The following is a 16,995-nucleotide window of genomic DNA, read 5'->3' as shown; positions in this document are numbered from 1 at the left end:
AATTGGAAAACAAAGAGCCCGAGAAATTAACGGAGTTTGGGGATTTGTGAAGAGCTCAGAGTTATCTGACCATCGCGCTCGTCGGTCCCACGTGACCCCGAAAAAACTCTCTTTTAAAGAGCTCCTCTGGAGTAGACACAGTCTCATCTCTCCCCTCATAATCAAACTGTCACGCTCTACTATTGCATCAGTGGTGCACTGGGCGACAAGGCAAATTAATTCATTTTGAATGTGTTTGCTAAGGTATGTATCTGCAATCTGTTTCTCTTTAATTTTCCAGAGATGCTCCTTCATCACAGGGTCAAATTTGGCCATTAACTGCACTTGCCCCAGGAAATTGCCATTCCCATGCTCATACAATTTCTCTCTGTGCCCTCTAAATGCCAGATTATGCTCAGCTAGATGGCAGACAATAGCAAGTAATCTCTTCAATATTTCTTTGCATCTAATGACTTCAGCGTTTATGAGATCCTGTCTCACCTGATCAATAGCTGTGCCACTTCTAAGGCGAGTGTTCAGTGTGTGCCAGGCATTCATGTTTTTGATGTGTTGAGCAGACCTCTCGTGTTGCTTAAGGTGAGCTTGGAGGTTTTTCCAATTCCTAAAGCCGTTATTGGAGCTCAGCTGTGTATATTCTCCCTCGCCAAAAAGTCGGCAACAAAAACACATCACCGCGTCTTTCGCCTTGCTGTAGACTAGCCACCTCCTACTGATTTTTTCCCCATTCTTCATAAAGATAAAAGTAGTTGGCCTTTGTGAAACGCCGACCCTCTGGGTTTTTTGGGAATTCCAATTCTAGTTGCACAGGCCCTCTCTTGACTAGCTCACATCGTTCCTGGTCACTGAAAACTGTTGGCCACAACGCTGGGTCATCTCCAATATTAAGATCATCATTTTCTTCGTGGTGGTCAACAGAAACGGGACACGCACTCACCACCTCCTCCACTATGTTTTCAGAATTATTAATCTGCTCGTCATCTGTCTGCTCGTCTGCTCTGTTGGAGCTTGATGCCGCTAGCTCCCCTCCTGAATCAACAGCAGGCTCCTCCTGCTCCACTACAACATCCGAGTCAACCGACGGTGTTGACACATTAAAGAAAGTTGTAAGCTTGGGAAGTGCATCATTCTTTGATTTCGCCTCATCCCGCTTCCTCCTTTTCGTAGCACCACTTGGATAGTGGCGCTTCATTTCGCTGATCACAAGTTCAAAACAATTCACCACAGTCGCTATTAGAAGTTCTCTGAATTCACTCACTCAGGTTCAGTTCACGTTCGTCTTTTGCGCAATGTTCTCGGACTCGCACGATCATTGCATGGAATAGTCCATTTCAACACAAACGGGGGGGGGTACAAATACTTCATTCCTTTGTATTTAATTTTTTGTCTTTGTTTCCGATTTAAACATACAAAATTACAATTTACAAACACAATGGCTTAGGAATGGATCGCTGTCCAAAGGCCCCCAAATCCCCAGCTGATTCGGGAAGGGGCAGCTGGTCTGGGGCCCCTGCCGAATGGGAAAGTTGGAGGGACCCAAGGCAATTGCCTACCTTCACCTCTATTGTAAGACCGCCTCTGTATATCACTTACCATGAAATTTGATTTCTCTCCGCTGCATTGCTGATATGCGATCCACAGTGGATATTTGTATATCCCCGTTGTCAAGCCAGTCCATAGCAACAATAGAAATGTAACTTTCCGCCATCTGATGGTTATTTTGGGTAAAACAGGCCGGGGGCGTATTACCCCACGGGGGCGTATTACCCCACTCTACTCTACGCAATAATATGAATGTCCAACCCACCGCAACCTGTAGAGTGGATATGGTTCAATTGCATGCAAGTACTAAAAGTAGCAACAACTAAAGATTGGCACATCCATTTTACATACCATCGCGAAGGCGCAATTCTTTTACGTCCTGTCCTCAACTGACGCAGCAACTCAGTTTGAACCAACACACAGCCAGTGAAGCTTGAGACACGGGAAGACCACTCCGCGCAAACAACCCTTTCCACGGAAAGGAAATACCTCCGGCTGCTACTCCCACAAAACAGCGTAAACCAAGAAAAAAAATAACGGAGAACCTGAGCGCACACACAATCCGTGCCGCTTATATTGGATTCAAGACTCTGCAAGGAACAAAAGCTCACCCTGATCACTAATTGATTGCCCCGCATTCGGTGCAGCGTCATTAGTGATGCGTCTTCAAAGGTGGAGTCACAGTCTGTCCCATCACATACAGATGCCTCTAAAATGGCTGGTAAAAGAGTTGGGGTTGCTTTTGTTATCCCAAAGTTAAAAGTCAAAGTAGGAAAAAGAATCAATTATGATCTAGCAGTTTATACAGTGGAGTTGGTTGCTGTGTGGCTAGCCCTGCTATGGGTGGAAGTTAATAGGCCAAGGAAGGCAGTAATTGCTTCAGACTCCAGCTCAGCTTTGATTAGCATTAGAACGTCCCAGTCAAAATCAAGGCAGGACATTTTGTTTGAAATATTACAAGTTGCAAATAATCTGTTAAAGACAGGAGTTAAGATAACTCTTGTATGGGTACCAGCTCATATAGGAGTTGTAGGGAATGAGATGGCAGGTAAATGCGCTAAACAAGCAGCTGGAAATCCCAGCATAGATATTGAAGTCGCTTACAGCAAGGCAGAAATTAAAAGTATGGTTAAAAACAAAGTTAAGGGAAAATGGCAAACATTATGGGACAATGGCCAGACTGGGAGACAGTTTTATAATATCCAGAACAAAGTGGGAAAGAATAGAAACACCAACAGAAGTAAGGAAGAGGAGGATGCTTTTTCGAGAATGAGGTTTGGACACACAAGATTAAATAGTTCTTTGGTGATAATAAAAAAGCATGCAGATGGAAACTGTGATTTCTGTGGCAGCCCAGAGTCTACAGAGCATGTTATTTTGCAATGTCCTAAATACCAGGAAGAAAGACAAAGATTAATTTTACAGTTGCAAGGGAAACAATTAGTGTTAAACTTGGAGGACATTCTGCAAAGAAGTACAGGTGAAATCTGCTTTTTTTTTTTGCTCCGCCTACTCAAGCGAGTAGGACGCTTCTTTGCTTTGCTCCTGCTTGATCTTTATTTTACTTTACTTTCTCATTTAATTTCCACTATTCTTTCATTTTATTTTTCATCTTTATAAGATAAGTTAGCTTTTAAAACAAAATGCCAGGGGGCAAAAAATCCAGGAGATCCTGCAAAAAATGCACAGAACCAGAACAGAGGATTTCTATCCTGGAATCAAAAATTGATGCCTTGCCAAAGACGGACGAATTAAGAGCGATATCTCAGGAAAGGAGTACAGAAACAGTGGCTGAGAATGCGGAGATTGCACCCCGACAGGCCGATGGCATTGCAGATCGAGTGGATGAATTCATTGATCTAACAGAGCAAAATGTGAGTACAGAAAACTGGCACATGATGAGTAGCAGGCCCAAAAATAAAAACAGAAGAGTAATTACCTCAACACCAGTTCGTTCTGATACTATGCAACCCATGCTCCACAGCCATGTTATTAGAAATAGAGCCAGGTCTACAAACTACAATAGGATTTACAATCCTATGGAAAATCCACAGCCCATAAGGCTTCAGAACAAATTTGAATGCCTCAGGGATGTGGAAGTGGAATTTTCAGGCGGACAAACACATCATAGAAAGAGATCGCACCACAACCGAAGAGCTGTGGGAAGAGGCAAAAAGCAGCTCGTAACACCACCTGATCCCACAACCCTTGTTCTTGGTGATTCCACTGTAAGACATTTAAAAGGACATGGGATGATTATTTGCTGCCTTCCAAATGCATCCATCTCTGACACCAAAGACAGCATTTTGAAACTCATGTCCGAGCATAAAACTATCAAACGTATTGTTGTGCATGTGGGAGCAAATGATGTTTTCAGAGAACAGCTGTTTGTCCAAGATGATTTCAGAAAACTTTTTTCTGATCGCTACAAGACTGGAATACAATCTTTTATCAGTGGCCCACTCCCTGCAAGAGGAAGCTTTGCATTTACTCGACTCTTTAGTCTTAACACCTGGCTTGGAAAAACTTGTTTTTTATTTGGTATGAACTTCATAGACAATTTTAACCTTTTCTGGAATCGCAGAGAATTCTTCAAGCCAAATAGCACTGAACTCAGCCGGATTGGGACCAAAGTTTTAGCTGATCATTTTAGCCTCGCTCTACAACATGCAATTTTCTCTCAGCCAACATTGAGGAAAACAGTTGATAAGAAATCGCAGACTGACCTAGTTACAAATATCAACAATACCTCTGTAAAGCCAAAACAATCATCCATGCAAGTCTTCACCAAGGACACACAGCCATCTGGGGCAGACTGCCAAGAACCATCTGGGGCAGACTGCCAAGGACATCAACAATCACATGGAGAATGTGAGCATGCAATTCCATCATGCGATTCCATCCAGATTGAGGATCTGACCAAAGACAATCATGCCAAGGCTGCATCATCCACATCTCGACCCCATGCAAGTATCACAGAGACTGTCAGGGAGACACTCACAAAGACCTCACCAAAGTCTCGCTCTTCTGACTTTATTGTACCATCTCCGTCTCCCCCCGCATGGATTTCCCTAAAAGTATGCAGAGACTGCTGCCAATGGCTACACTCTCTTTTTCCAGCCCAAATCATTCGCGACAAGCAGTGTACCCAGTTCATCAAAAATCAACCAACAGACTGAACTGTGTTCGCCCAGGACTTTCAGCTAGCTACCAATCTTTTTCACCATCTAAAAAATACATGACATCTCCAATCCTTCCCCCTCCCAACCTCATGGAACATACAGAGAGTCTTGTATGATGTGCTGTGGGTCCCTGCATTGGGTGTAGTTTTGAAAACAAGCTGGGACCCAGTATGCCTATGCCATTCTCTATTCCTGTGTTGATAAGAAATAGAAAACATAGAGCATATTTAACCCAGGGGATAAACCAGTCTAGTCTCCTTCCTGTTTCAAAACAACATCAGAGTGCCCAAGCGGATATTGCTTCTAGACTTTCTGTAAAGCTAGCTCTTCTGAACGTTAGATCACTTTCAAACAAGTCATTTTTAATTAATGATCTTATCTGCAAACACAATCTTGATTTTTTGCTTCTAACTGAAACTTGGCTGTATCAAGCAAATAGTGCTACCACCCTTATTGAAGCAGGTCCCCCAAATTTTAATTTCATGAATGCTACCCGACAGGGGAAAGGTGGAGGGATCGCAAATATATTCAAAGCCTCTTTTCAATGTAAACAATCCTCACTTGGTGATTTTACATCCTTTGAACACTTATGTGCACTTGTTACATGCTCTCCTAACATATTGTTATTAACTATTTACAGGCCTCCGAGACATTCAGCCAAAGTTTTTCTGGAAGAGTTTGGTGAACTGTTGTCAGTCATTTGCTTAGAGTTTGATTGTCTTATTATCTCTGGGGATTCTTAACTTGCATGTAGATAATCCTGAAAACATTTATGCCAGAGAACTACTTGCACTTATTGACAACTTCAACCTAGTACAACATGTACAGGGGCCGACCCACTCTCGTGGTCATACCCTTGACCTCGTCATCACAAAGGGTCTTACTGTTTCTACTACTGTTGTTGACCTGGCCTTATCTAATCATTTCTGTGTTTTTTCTGATGTTTCTATGTCTCCTCACATTCAGAACAGCTCAATGACTATGGGTAGGAGAGTCATAAACGACAACATGTGTTCTCTTTGAGCAAGCTCTCTCTCGGATCTCAACCAAAATGTCAGACTCTGTAGATGATTTACTGGAAATTTTTAATTTAAATATGACCCAAATTATGGATGATAGTGCTCCATTCAAAATCAATAGAGTCAATGACAAGCAGAAAGCACCATGGAAGCAATACCCAGCTGTTAAATTGCTAAAGAGAGAATGTAGAAAGACTGAAAGAAAATGGTGCGAATCTAAACTTCACATCCATTATCAAATCCATAAAGAGATGCTTTGTAAATATAATTATGAAATTCGTAAAGCAAGACAGTCTTTCTTCTCCAACATCAACAACAGGAATATGAACAATGCCCGTGTGCTATTTTCAACAGTAGAGAAGCTAACTAATCCCCCACCACAATAAATACCTGAACTTCTCTCAGTTAATAAATGCAATGAGTTTGCATCCTTCTTCAAAGGTAAACTGATAAAATACGGCAGAATATTGCTCATAATATATCCCAGTTGCAAATAATTGAAAAGCTGCAATCACCAGTGACACAGACAGATAACTTCAACACAATGTCAGAATTTTGTTTAATTGATTATGAGACTCTTGAAAAAACTGTACAAAATCTCAGTTCCTCAACATCTGAATTGGACATTCTGCCCACCAACTTTTTTAAGTCTGTTCTTCACCTTATAATTACAGATGTGCTTCAGATCATAAATACATCCCTAGAGACTGGCATTGTTCCTGTGTCCCTGAAAAAGCCGTTGTAAAGCCCCTACTTAAAAAGAATAATCTGGATGCTTCAGTATTAAACAACTACAGGCCAATATCAAATCTACCATTCATCGGGAAAATCCTTGAAAAAATTGTTTTCAATCAATTAACTGCCTTCTTGATATCAAACAGCTGTTTTGATAACTTTCAGTCAGGATTTCGTGCCAATCATAGCACTGAAACAGCGCTGATTAAAGTTATAAATGACATATGTCTTAATACTGATGCAGGCAAAACATCGGTCCTGGTGTTACTGGACCTCAGTGCAGCTTTTGATACTGTTGATCACAACATACTGCTATATCGACTTGAACCCAACCCAGTGTTGACTGGTAAAGTTATCAGTTGGTTAAAATCATACTTAAAAGATAGAAGCTTCTTTGTTACCATGGGAAATTGTACCTCAACATCAATGTCCTTGACCTGTGGTGTCCCCCAGAGGTCGATTCTCGGACCATTACTATTCAACCTTTATATGCTCCCACTTGGACAAATTATCAAGAACAACTCAATTTTGTATCACTGCTATGCAGATGACACCCAAATTTATTTTGCTCCATCACCTAATGATTATGCCCCCCTTGAATGTCTCTACCAGTGTATCGACCAAATCAACAACTGGATGTCACAAAATTTTCTTCAGCTGAACACAGATAAAACAGAAGCAATTCTATTTGGGAAAAAAGATGAAAGACTCAGGATTACCACTATTCTTGACACAAAGGGGATTAAAACAAAAGATATGGTTAAAAATCTTGGTGTTTTCATTGACAGCGAGCTAAACTTTGACAGTCACATGAAAGCAATCACTAAAACGGCATTTTATCACCTAAAAAATATTTCCAAACTAAGAGGACTTATGTCAAAAAATGATCTGGAAAAACTTATACATGCCTTCATCTCTAGTAGGGTTGATTACTGCAATGGCCTTTTCACAGGGCTGCCAAAAAAGACCATCAAACGACTTCAGCTGGTTCAAAATGCAGCGGCTAGGGTTCTCACACGAACAAAAAGAACAGAGCACATTACTCCAATTCTAAGGTCCCTTCACTGGCTTCCAGTAAGCTACAGAATTGACTTTAAAGCATTGCTGCTGGTGTACAAATCTCTAAATGGTACCTCTCCCAATTACCTCTCTGATATGTTGCAGCGGCCTAACCCAATCAGATCTAATAGATCGCAGCAGGGTCATTCCGTGCCAACTCACCTAAATTTCAGGAACTCCCCCACATCACCGTCTCAGATTTTACTCAAAAAATTCTCTAATCAAGAATCATATGTTTGTACCACACATGCAAAATATTAGCCCCCAATTATGTTGTAGTTTTGGAACTACAGGCCTTTGAAATATTGATGTCAAAACACCACATGTCGAAATTGGCTCTTTCCCCAACTTCAGAGACCCATAACTTTTTATTGCAGCTATCTAGAAAGTTGTGTGTGCAGATTCTTACTGAATGATACCCACTCTTTTCAAATCTGTTGCCAGAAAGCCTCTGAAGGACATACTTTTTGCATAATAGGAAGCCAAAAATGGCATTTTGGCCAAAATCGCTTAAAATTCATTAAAACTCTAAGGGGCCTAGTAGAAATATGAAACTAGTTAGATTTTTTTCCTCATTACATAGTAATTGTAGGGTTGTTATCTGTTCACAGAAACATATTTTGCGATGAAAATTATATTCCTGAATTTTTAAAATTTTTTTTAACATCTTACATCCTTTCCGAGGGGGCTAAAATAGGGCATTTTTGCCATCTTATTTGGTAATGTGGCTAGGGGTTTAGGATCTTCTAATTTTTTGTGAAGATGCTCTCATATAAGATGTAACTACTCCCTGATTTTTTTTAACAAACGCCCCTTGCTTCATATTTTAATAATTTGTTTTGTACATGGACAGTTTCATCATTTTTCACTTTTTTCCACATTCAGAACTCTGTAACTCTACATTGGAAAATTCCTACTAGCAGCTATTTCAGATTTACATACACTGACATACAAATTTTCATATTTTAGTAGTAGTATGCCCAAGAAATTCATATTTTTCTTTCTATTGGGACCTAAAAACAGCTATTTGGCCAAAAATGACAAAAATGTTGACTTGATATTTTTCAAGTTCTGGAGGGAATGGGCTATTTTCCTCATAAATTAAAGATGTCGTGACTTATGGACCGCTCTAGTGACTTTGCAATTGCCAGTGAGTGAATTTATCCCACAGGTGTGCAAACAGTTCAATGATCTCCGTGCTCACCATTTTGTTGCTAAAGCTCAATCAGCTTTTTTGCGTGAACTAAAGGACACCCTTCCCCATGATTCTGCTATTGTTCTTCTGGACTTTGCAGAAAACTATAGTTTCATCGTACAGGATGCAGTGCAAGGTCACCACTGGGACAATAGTCAAGCAACACTTCACCCCTTCTGCATTTATGTCAAAGGAGCATCAGGAAACCTTGTCTCTATTTCATTGTGTGTTATTTCAGAGTGCCTGAAGCATGACACCACGACAGTGCATGCTTTTATTGGAAAAGTTTTAGCACACCTGAAACAAACACTGCCACACCTTAAGAAGGTACTGTACTTTAGCGATGGTGCAGCATCCCAGTATAAAAACTATAAAAACTTTAGCAATTTGTTGCACCATCAGAATGACTTCAACTTGGAGGCTGAGTGGCATTTTTTTGCCACCAGCCACGGAAAAAGTCCGTGTGACGGTATTGGGGGCACAGTGAAACGACTTGTTGCAAGGGCTAGTTTGCAAGCAGCTGACCATAACCAAATTCTCACAGCTGAAGCAATGTATAAATGGGCTGACCAGAATATCATGGGAATCAAGTTTTTCTTTGTCTCTGCAGAAGAAATTCTTCACAATGCTGTGGCATACAAGTTGGAACAGCGTTTCAAAAATGTTTCAACCTTTCCTGGAACAAGATCTCATCACAGCTTCTGCCCAATTGCACCCACTCAGCTGGAGATGAGAAGGGTTTCTTCTGATGTGGTACCATCATCGGTAGTGGACATAGGACCTGAAACCACACCAGTTTTACAGTCCCAGTTACAGGCCCCAAGCCAAATGTCCCAATCTGCACCAAATATGTACCAGCCGGGCAAATATATTGCCTGTGTTTATGACAGAAAATGGTACATTGGAAATATTGTCACCAGAAATGAAGAAGAAAATGATGTGTATGTCAATTTCATGAGACAAGGACGAGGCAACACATCCTCATGGCCACCACAAAGCAGGAAAGATGAATGTTGGGTGCCTTTGCTTCATGTCCTTTGTGTGGTAGAGGCCCCAAACATAAAAAGTGGGGGACGCCAATACCAACTAACAGAGGATGACTTCAAACTTGTGAAAGACTTAAGTTTTAACTTATGTACTACTAGATGACAGTTTATGAGTGTCTTAGCACATCACATGAAACTGTACTGCCTGTGAATGAATTACCCATTATCACGGATGCCCATATTTGACTTTAAATTATGTACAAATCTTGTGATGTTTTTCAACATCATGATCATGGATCATTGAATGTGTTAATATGTAAATAAAACCTCATTGCTAAATGTTTTGTGCTTACACAACCTTGAAGTATATTAAAAATACTACTCCAGAATTTTGTTGTTATTTTTCTATATTTTCCAAGGATATTCAACAAAAATTGCAATTATACCTAAAATTTTCTAATTGCAAAAAATACTATACAATATAGTAAAAGTTGTTCAGGAAATGTGTATGCCTAGATTAGGTTCTTATAAGCCTTAATTTGTGTGCAAAACACCCCTTCATTATTCCCTTGTTTATTAAAAGCTGCCCAGCGTTTTTGTCATTTTTGGCCAAATAGCTGTTTTTAGGTCCCAATAGAAAGAAAAATATGAATTTCTTGGGCATACTACTACTAAAATATGAAAATTTGTGTGTCAGTGTATGTAAATCTGAAATAGCTGCTAGTAGGAATCTTCCAATTTAGAGTTACAGAGTTCTGAATGTGGAAAAAAGTGAAAAATGATGAAACTGTCCATGTACAAAACAAATTATTAAAATATGAAGCAAGGGGCGTTTGTTAAAAAAAATCAGGGAGTAGTTACATCTTATATGAGAGCATCTTCACAAAAAATTAGAAGATCCTAAACCCCTAGCCACATTACCAAATAAGATGGCAAAAATGCCCTATTTTAGCCCCCTCGGAAAGGACGTAAGATGTTAAAAAAATTTTTTTTAATTCAGGAATTGAAATTTCATGGCAAAATATGTTTCTGTGAACAGATAACAACCCTACAATTACTATGTAGTGAGGAAAAAAATCTAACTAGCTTCATATTTCTACTATGCCCCCTAGAGTTTTAATGAATTTTAAGTGATTTTGGCCAAAACGTCATTTTTGGCTTCCCATTATGCAAAACGTATGTCCTTCAGAGGCTTTGTGGCAACAGATTTGAAAAGAGTGGGTATCATTCAGTAAGAATCTGCAAACACAACTGTCTAGATAGCTGCAATAAAAAGTTATGGGTCTCTGAAGTTGGGGAAAGAGCCATTTCGTCATGTGGTATTTTGACATCAAAATTTCAAAGGCCTGTAGTTCCAAAACTACAATGAATTGGGAGCTAATATTTTGCATGTGTGGTACAAACATATGATTCTTGATTATAGAATTTTTTGAGCAAAATCTGAGACGGTGATGTGGGGACCCTTAGGTGAGTTGGCACGGAATGACCCAGCAGCAAAATTTACTGGTAAAACCTGTTGTTAAAACAAAGTGTGGTGAAGCAGCTTTTAGTTACTATGCAGTACAGCTATGGAACCAACTCCCAGAGGACATTAAAAATGCTCCTGCTGTTGGCAGCTTCAAATCTAGACTAAAGACCAAGCTGTTTTCAGATGCTTTCTGCTAACTGATTAATATTGTCATCTTTACATGTTTTAAACTTTCTTAACTTTTACAGTCTCTGCATGTTTTAAACTTTACTTAATTTTTATTCTATTTTATTCTGCTGTTTTTTTTACTGAACTTTTACTTCATTTTATTATTTTATTTCTACTATTGTTTAATTCTTATTTTTCTTCCCCATTTATTTTATGTAATTTTATTTTCTATTGTTTACTGTTTTGCTTTTACTTCTGTAAAGCACATTGAACTGCCACTGTGTATGAAATGTGCTATATAAATAAACTTGCCTTGCCTTCAAATATGTATTTAGCTTCTTAAGGAACACAGGTCTAATTAAAAGAATTTAGGTTTGTTTGTTTTTAAACTCAAGTATCACACCCCAGTCCAGCTGGGGGGGGTAATGCACCATTGAAGCTAGTTGCCAACTGCCATAAAACCGAAAGAAGTAGTAGTCTGAGCTTCACAACACGTTTGTGGAAGTGTATCATGGCACGAACAAAGGAGATTACTGAGGACCTCAGAAAAAGTGTTGTTGATGCTCATCAGGCTGAAAAAGATTACAGAACTATCTCTAAAGAGTTTGGACTCCACCAATCCACAGTCAGACAGATTGTGTACAAATGGAGGAACTTCAAGACCATTGTTACCACGGGCGATTGCTCTAACGCTACGTTCACACTGCAAGGCTTAATGCTCAATTCCGATTTTTTTGTGAAATCCGATTTTTTTGTGAGGTCGTTCACATTAACAAATATATGCGACTTGTATGTGATCCTCAGTATGAACGAAAAGCGACCTAAAAGTGTTCCGCATGCGCATTGCAGGATACGACGACGTCACACGCAGTGAGCATGGCCAGTGTTTACGGAAGTAAAACCGCCCGGTTGTGGTATGACTCATCCAATCTAGCTTGAATAGCTGCATCCCCCCAAATGGAAATCAGCTCCCTAACCTCTGCGTCCTTCCATTGAGAAGATTCAGAACCTTCACAGCCCGACGCGTCCCTCGCATTGATGTCATGCGCAGGGGCGCAGATACGTTTTTTGAACTGGGGGGGGGGGACAAAAAACTGGGGGGGACAAAGCTGCCAGCAAACCAACCCCAACCCCGATATGCCTGCCAAACTTGTTGTTAGTAACCATAGCAACCAAGCTCGAGCTCGCAACCTGTGCAGTCTGCGCAGCTCAACCAACCGAATATCAGTCTTTGTTTTGTTTTATGTGAGTTGTTGCAACTATGTATACACTGCCGTGCACCTCAATAAACCGAATGGTAATTAGTCTTTTGATTTTTCCGTGAGGTTTGCCTTATGCAAAGAAAGACAGCATAGACGTTTTTTCCTCCCTATAAGTAGGGGGGACCGAACGAGGTGAATTTAAATATGACTCGTCCCACCCTCTATCTGCGCCCGTGATTATGCGCCATGTTGTTGTAACTTTTTTTGAGAGACCCGCCGCCTACTTCAGCGCAGAATAGTGACGTTTGTGGCTTGTTGATGACGTGTAAGTTGGATGAATGCGACCTGGCGGTTCAGACTGAAGTCGCATATGAAAAGAGCGGATAGGAATCGGAATTAGCACCACATATCCAAACGGCCTGGGTCGGATTTGAAAAAAATCGGATCTGTGTCGTTCATATTGTCAATAAAAGATCGGATACAGGTCACATATGGGCGAAAAGATCGGATTTGAGTCACTTCAGCCTGCAGTGTGAACGTAGCCTAAGACAACGAGGGAGGCTCAGCCTCCTCTAAAAATGACGAACATCGTGTAGGATGAATTGTGCTAGGCTTATGTTATAGCCGACCTTATAACATTGCTATTTCAGATCCAGAATCATAGAAATATATGTGCTCAACCCAACTACAGTGCGAAATCATTCCGTTATAACTTTCCCCAGTTCGCCTAATGTGCGCGTGAGTTTTTCCCCCTCGTGACAGCGCGATGCAGCCCAGCCTCAGTGGATTGGGAGCTATGCGCTTGTCAATCTCAAAATGCAAGACGATTATTGGACAAATACTGTGAAAATGCCCGCCCACGGAGTCTCACGGACTCCCAGCCTCAATGGACTTCAACGGCATTTGGGAGCTATGCGCTTTTCAATCTCAAAATGCAAGACGATTATTGGACAAATACTGCGAAAACGCCCGCCCACGGACTCCGAGCCTCACATGGGAGGGACATGGCAGTTTCCGCGAGGAGACTGGTGATTGGTGAAAGCGGCCGGATATTTTCTTTGATTGACAGCTCGTTTCAACTATAGACAGGCAGCAGACAGTGTTGCCAGATTGGTCGATTTCCCTCCCAATTGGGTGGTTTTAAGTGCATTTTGGTGGGTTTTGAACATATTTTGGGCTGGATAACGTTAGCAGTATCTGGCAACATCAGTTCAGTCCCATGCGGAATCGCAAGTGCTGTGGTGTATTGTAAGAGATCGGCTTACATTTCGATTTCATTCATTACATACGGTTTCTACCAGCTTTTTTAGTTTGTATATATTTTCATTGTAAATAAAGTGTAAATATAGTGTTGTCAAGTTTGCTATCTTAGTTCCAGAAATGTCGTTTGAGTGACTGAACTTGAGGGGGCTAGTCAGCTAGCAAGAAAGCTGTGCACGGATGCCAAGCACTGCTGATTTAATTTTGGCGAAGCCATTTGCCAGTCTTCCTTTCGAGGAAAAAATTAAAATTAAAGAGCAGGGTAGACCAATGCCTCAAATTGACTTGGTGAAAAAGGTAGGGAATAATACTCGTTCCTTTCAGCTCTCCTGGTACGAGAAAGTGAATTGGCTAACAGCAAGTGACCCACATCAACAACAGTAAATAGGCTACTTTAGTAATATGTCATGGATGGACCAAAAATATAGAATCTATTTAAAATGTTTATGCTGAGTACATTATATTGGAATATATGTTTTTCTGGATATGAATTAAAAACCACTACAATTTGCAAAACATTTTTAAACAAAAACACAGCCGAGGTCAATTTTTAAACAACATGCCACAATTTTAAAATATAAAATGTTAAAATATAAACACCCCCCCCAACACCACCATCATGTATATTGGACAGTAGGCTAATGGGCCAAAAGAACCTGTTATTTCACAGTTTGTGACGCTGCCAACAATCAGCCAGATCAGAGGCAAGAGTATGGGCAAAATTGATCTTTTTTCTTTTAAAATCTGGAAATATCGTAACCGACCAGCCTCCCCTGTTTGAAAGACTACCAGCCACCACTGATTGTTACCCTTCCCAGAAGTGGTCGTCCAACAAAGATCATGCCAAGAGCAAGGTGTGTAATAGTCGGCAAGGTCACAAAGGACCCCAGGGTAACTTCTAAGCAACTGAAGACCTCTCTCACATTGGCTAATGTTAATGTTCATGAGTTCAACATCAGGAGAACACTGAACAACAATGGTGTGTATGGCAGGGTTGCAAGGAGAAAGCCACTGCTCTCCAAAAAGAACATTGCTGCTTGTCTGCAGTTTGCTAAAGATCACGTGGACAAGCCAGAAGGCTATTGGAAAAATGTTTTGGTGACAGATGAGACCAAAATAGAACTTTTTGGTTTAAATGAGAAGCGTTATGTTTGGAGAAAGGAAAACACTGCATTCCAGCATAAGAAACTTATCCCATCTGTGAAACATGGTGGTGGTAGTCTCATGGTTTGGGCCTGTTTTGCTGCATCTGGGCCAGGACGACTTGCCATCATTGATGGAACAATGAATTCTGAATTATACCAGCAAATTCTAAAGGAAAATGTCAGGACATCTGTCCATGAACTGAATCTCAAGAGAAGGTGGGTCATGCAGCAAGACAATGACCCTAAGCACACAAGTCGCTCTACCAAAGAATAGTTAAAGAAGTATAAAGTTAATGTTTTGGAATGGCCAAGTCAAAGTCCTGACCTTAATCCAATGGAAATGTTGTGGAAGAACCTGAAGCGAGCAGTTCATGTGAGGAAACCCACCAACATCCCAGAGTTGAAGCTATTCTGTACGGAGGAATGGGCTAAAATTCCTCCAAGCCGGTGTGCAGGACTGATCAACAGTTACTGGAAACGTTTAGTTGCAGTTATTGCTTTCGGCCAACGGGGGGATAATAAAATGGAATTGAATTCTCAGGCTAATGGACAAAAGCAGCAATTTAGTCCAACAAAAGAAAAATCAAGATTGGTATAAAAGGAGAAAAGAAGAGAAACATGCAGAATATATTCTGTCAAACATGATCTGATGTTAGGGTCATACAAAGCACATGTAAGCAATAAATCCTCAATTCTCTTACTCTCTCTACTTTCACCATTAGACTTTATATGTGAGCTTAAAATTCAACTTTATTTTCTTCCCTCATGTGCCTTTTAACAGCTGTGATGGTACATTTTTAATAATGTTTGTGATACTTGATTGCTTGTTTGTTAAACTAGCAAATCAATAATTACACTGGGGAACAATTTGAAAAAAATTCTGTTGAATTAGATTTTTATGCTGATTAAAACTAAAATTGGCATGCTCATTCCAAAATTGCAGTCAGTTTTTTTCTAGCACGTCAAGTTTTTTCTCCACAGCTTACCCTCCAGGTAAGCAAAATTCCACTGTCGTAAGACTATTTGAAGGTTATGGAAGAACGTTATCAGGGTAGATGGGATGTACATATGATGGCTGACTATTGTTGGAGCATCAAACGCAATAGTCCTCAAGTTGAACTACTTGCACAGGTGGCACGGCGGTGTAGTGGTTAGCACGGTCACCTCACAGCAAGGAGGTTCCGGGTTCGAACCCAGCGGCCGGTGAGAGCCTTTTTGTGTGGAGTTTGCATGTTCTCCCCGTGTCTGCATGGGCTTCCTCCGGGTGCTCCGGTTTCCCCCACAATCCAAAGACATGCAGTTAGGTTAACGTGGGGCGGCCTTGGGCTGAGGTGCCCTTGAGCAAGGTACCTAACCCCTGACTGCTCCCCGGGCGCTGTAGTGTGGCTGCCCACTGCTCTGGGTGTGTGTGCGTGTGTTCACTGCTTCAGATGGATTAAATGCAGAGGATGAATTTCACTGTGCTTTAAGTGTGCATGTGACGAATAAAGGTTTCTTCTTGCACACAATTATAATCACAGTAGCCATATCCTTTGAAAAAACACAAGTGTTAACATTGCAGTCATGTCTGTTTCTTTCATATTTCATTGTATGTCAATATTTGTAAATTTTTATAAAACAAGCACACATGTTAAGTACAGTATTCTTCATATTTTTTAAGAAAACGGGGATCCTATAGTTCAAAAACTTGACGTGATAGAGAAAAACTGAGTTTTTCTGAGTTTTTCTGCTCCTATGATTTAGTAGAAAATATAAAATAGCTTACTTACTTATAATTGCAGGAAGAGCTTCAGATGCACTTGCCTCCGTTACTCTGTGTCGTTATTTAAATGAATCCATCAGTTTTGGATTCCGCATCCAAAAATTAGTTAAAAACAGCTGTCAGACCTAACTCAACAAAAACTGTGTTCCCCAGTGTTATCTGACTTCAAGAGCTGAAGATCTGCTTCCAGACAACGAGCACAGGGGACATCTGGTGCGTTATGGTTTATGAAAGGGCAGGGAAGGCTGAGTTCTGCTCCTATGATTTAGTAGAAA

The 16,995-nt window shown here is 40.5% G+C and overlaps 1 long non-coding RNA gene across 1 annotated transcript in view; it reads right to left on the bottom strand.

Moving 5' to 3' along the window:
- The window catches only part of LOC132891338 (uncharacterized), a 30,845-nt gene extending 14,067 nt beyond the window's left edge, over nt 1-16,778 (bottom strand). The window contains exon 1 of the long non-coding RNA XR_009655308.1: nt 16,728-16,778. This is a non-coding gene — a long non-coding RNA (uncharacterized LOC132891338). The remainder of the gene's footprint in view (nt 1-16,727) is intronic.
- Nucleotides 16,779-16,995: the final 217 nt, after the last annotated feature.

The sequence above is a fragment of the Neoarius graeffei genome, chromosome 9 (assembly GCF_027579695.1).
Source record: "Neoarius graeffei isolate fNeoGra1 chromosome 9, fNeoGra1.pri, whole genome shotgun sequence".
In the NCBI taxonomy this organism is placed as follows: Eukaryota; Metazoa; Chordata; class Actinopteri; order Siluriformes; family Ariidae; genus Neoarius; species Neoarius graeffei.
The sequence above is the reverse complement of the archived record's forward strand: the minus strand, read 5'-3'. Positions and strand labels throughout refer to the sequence as shown.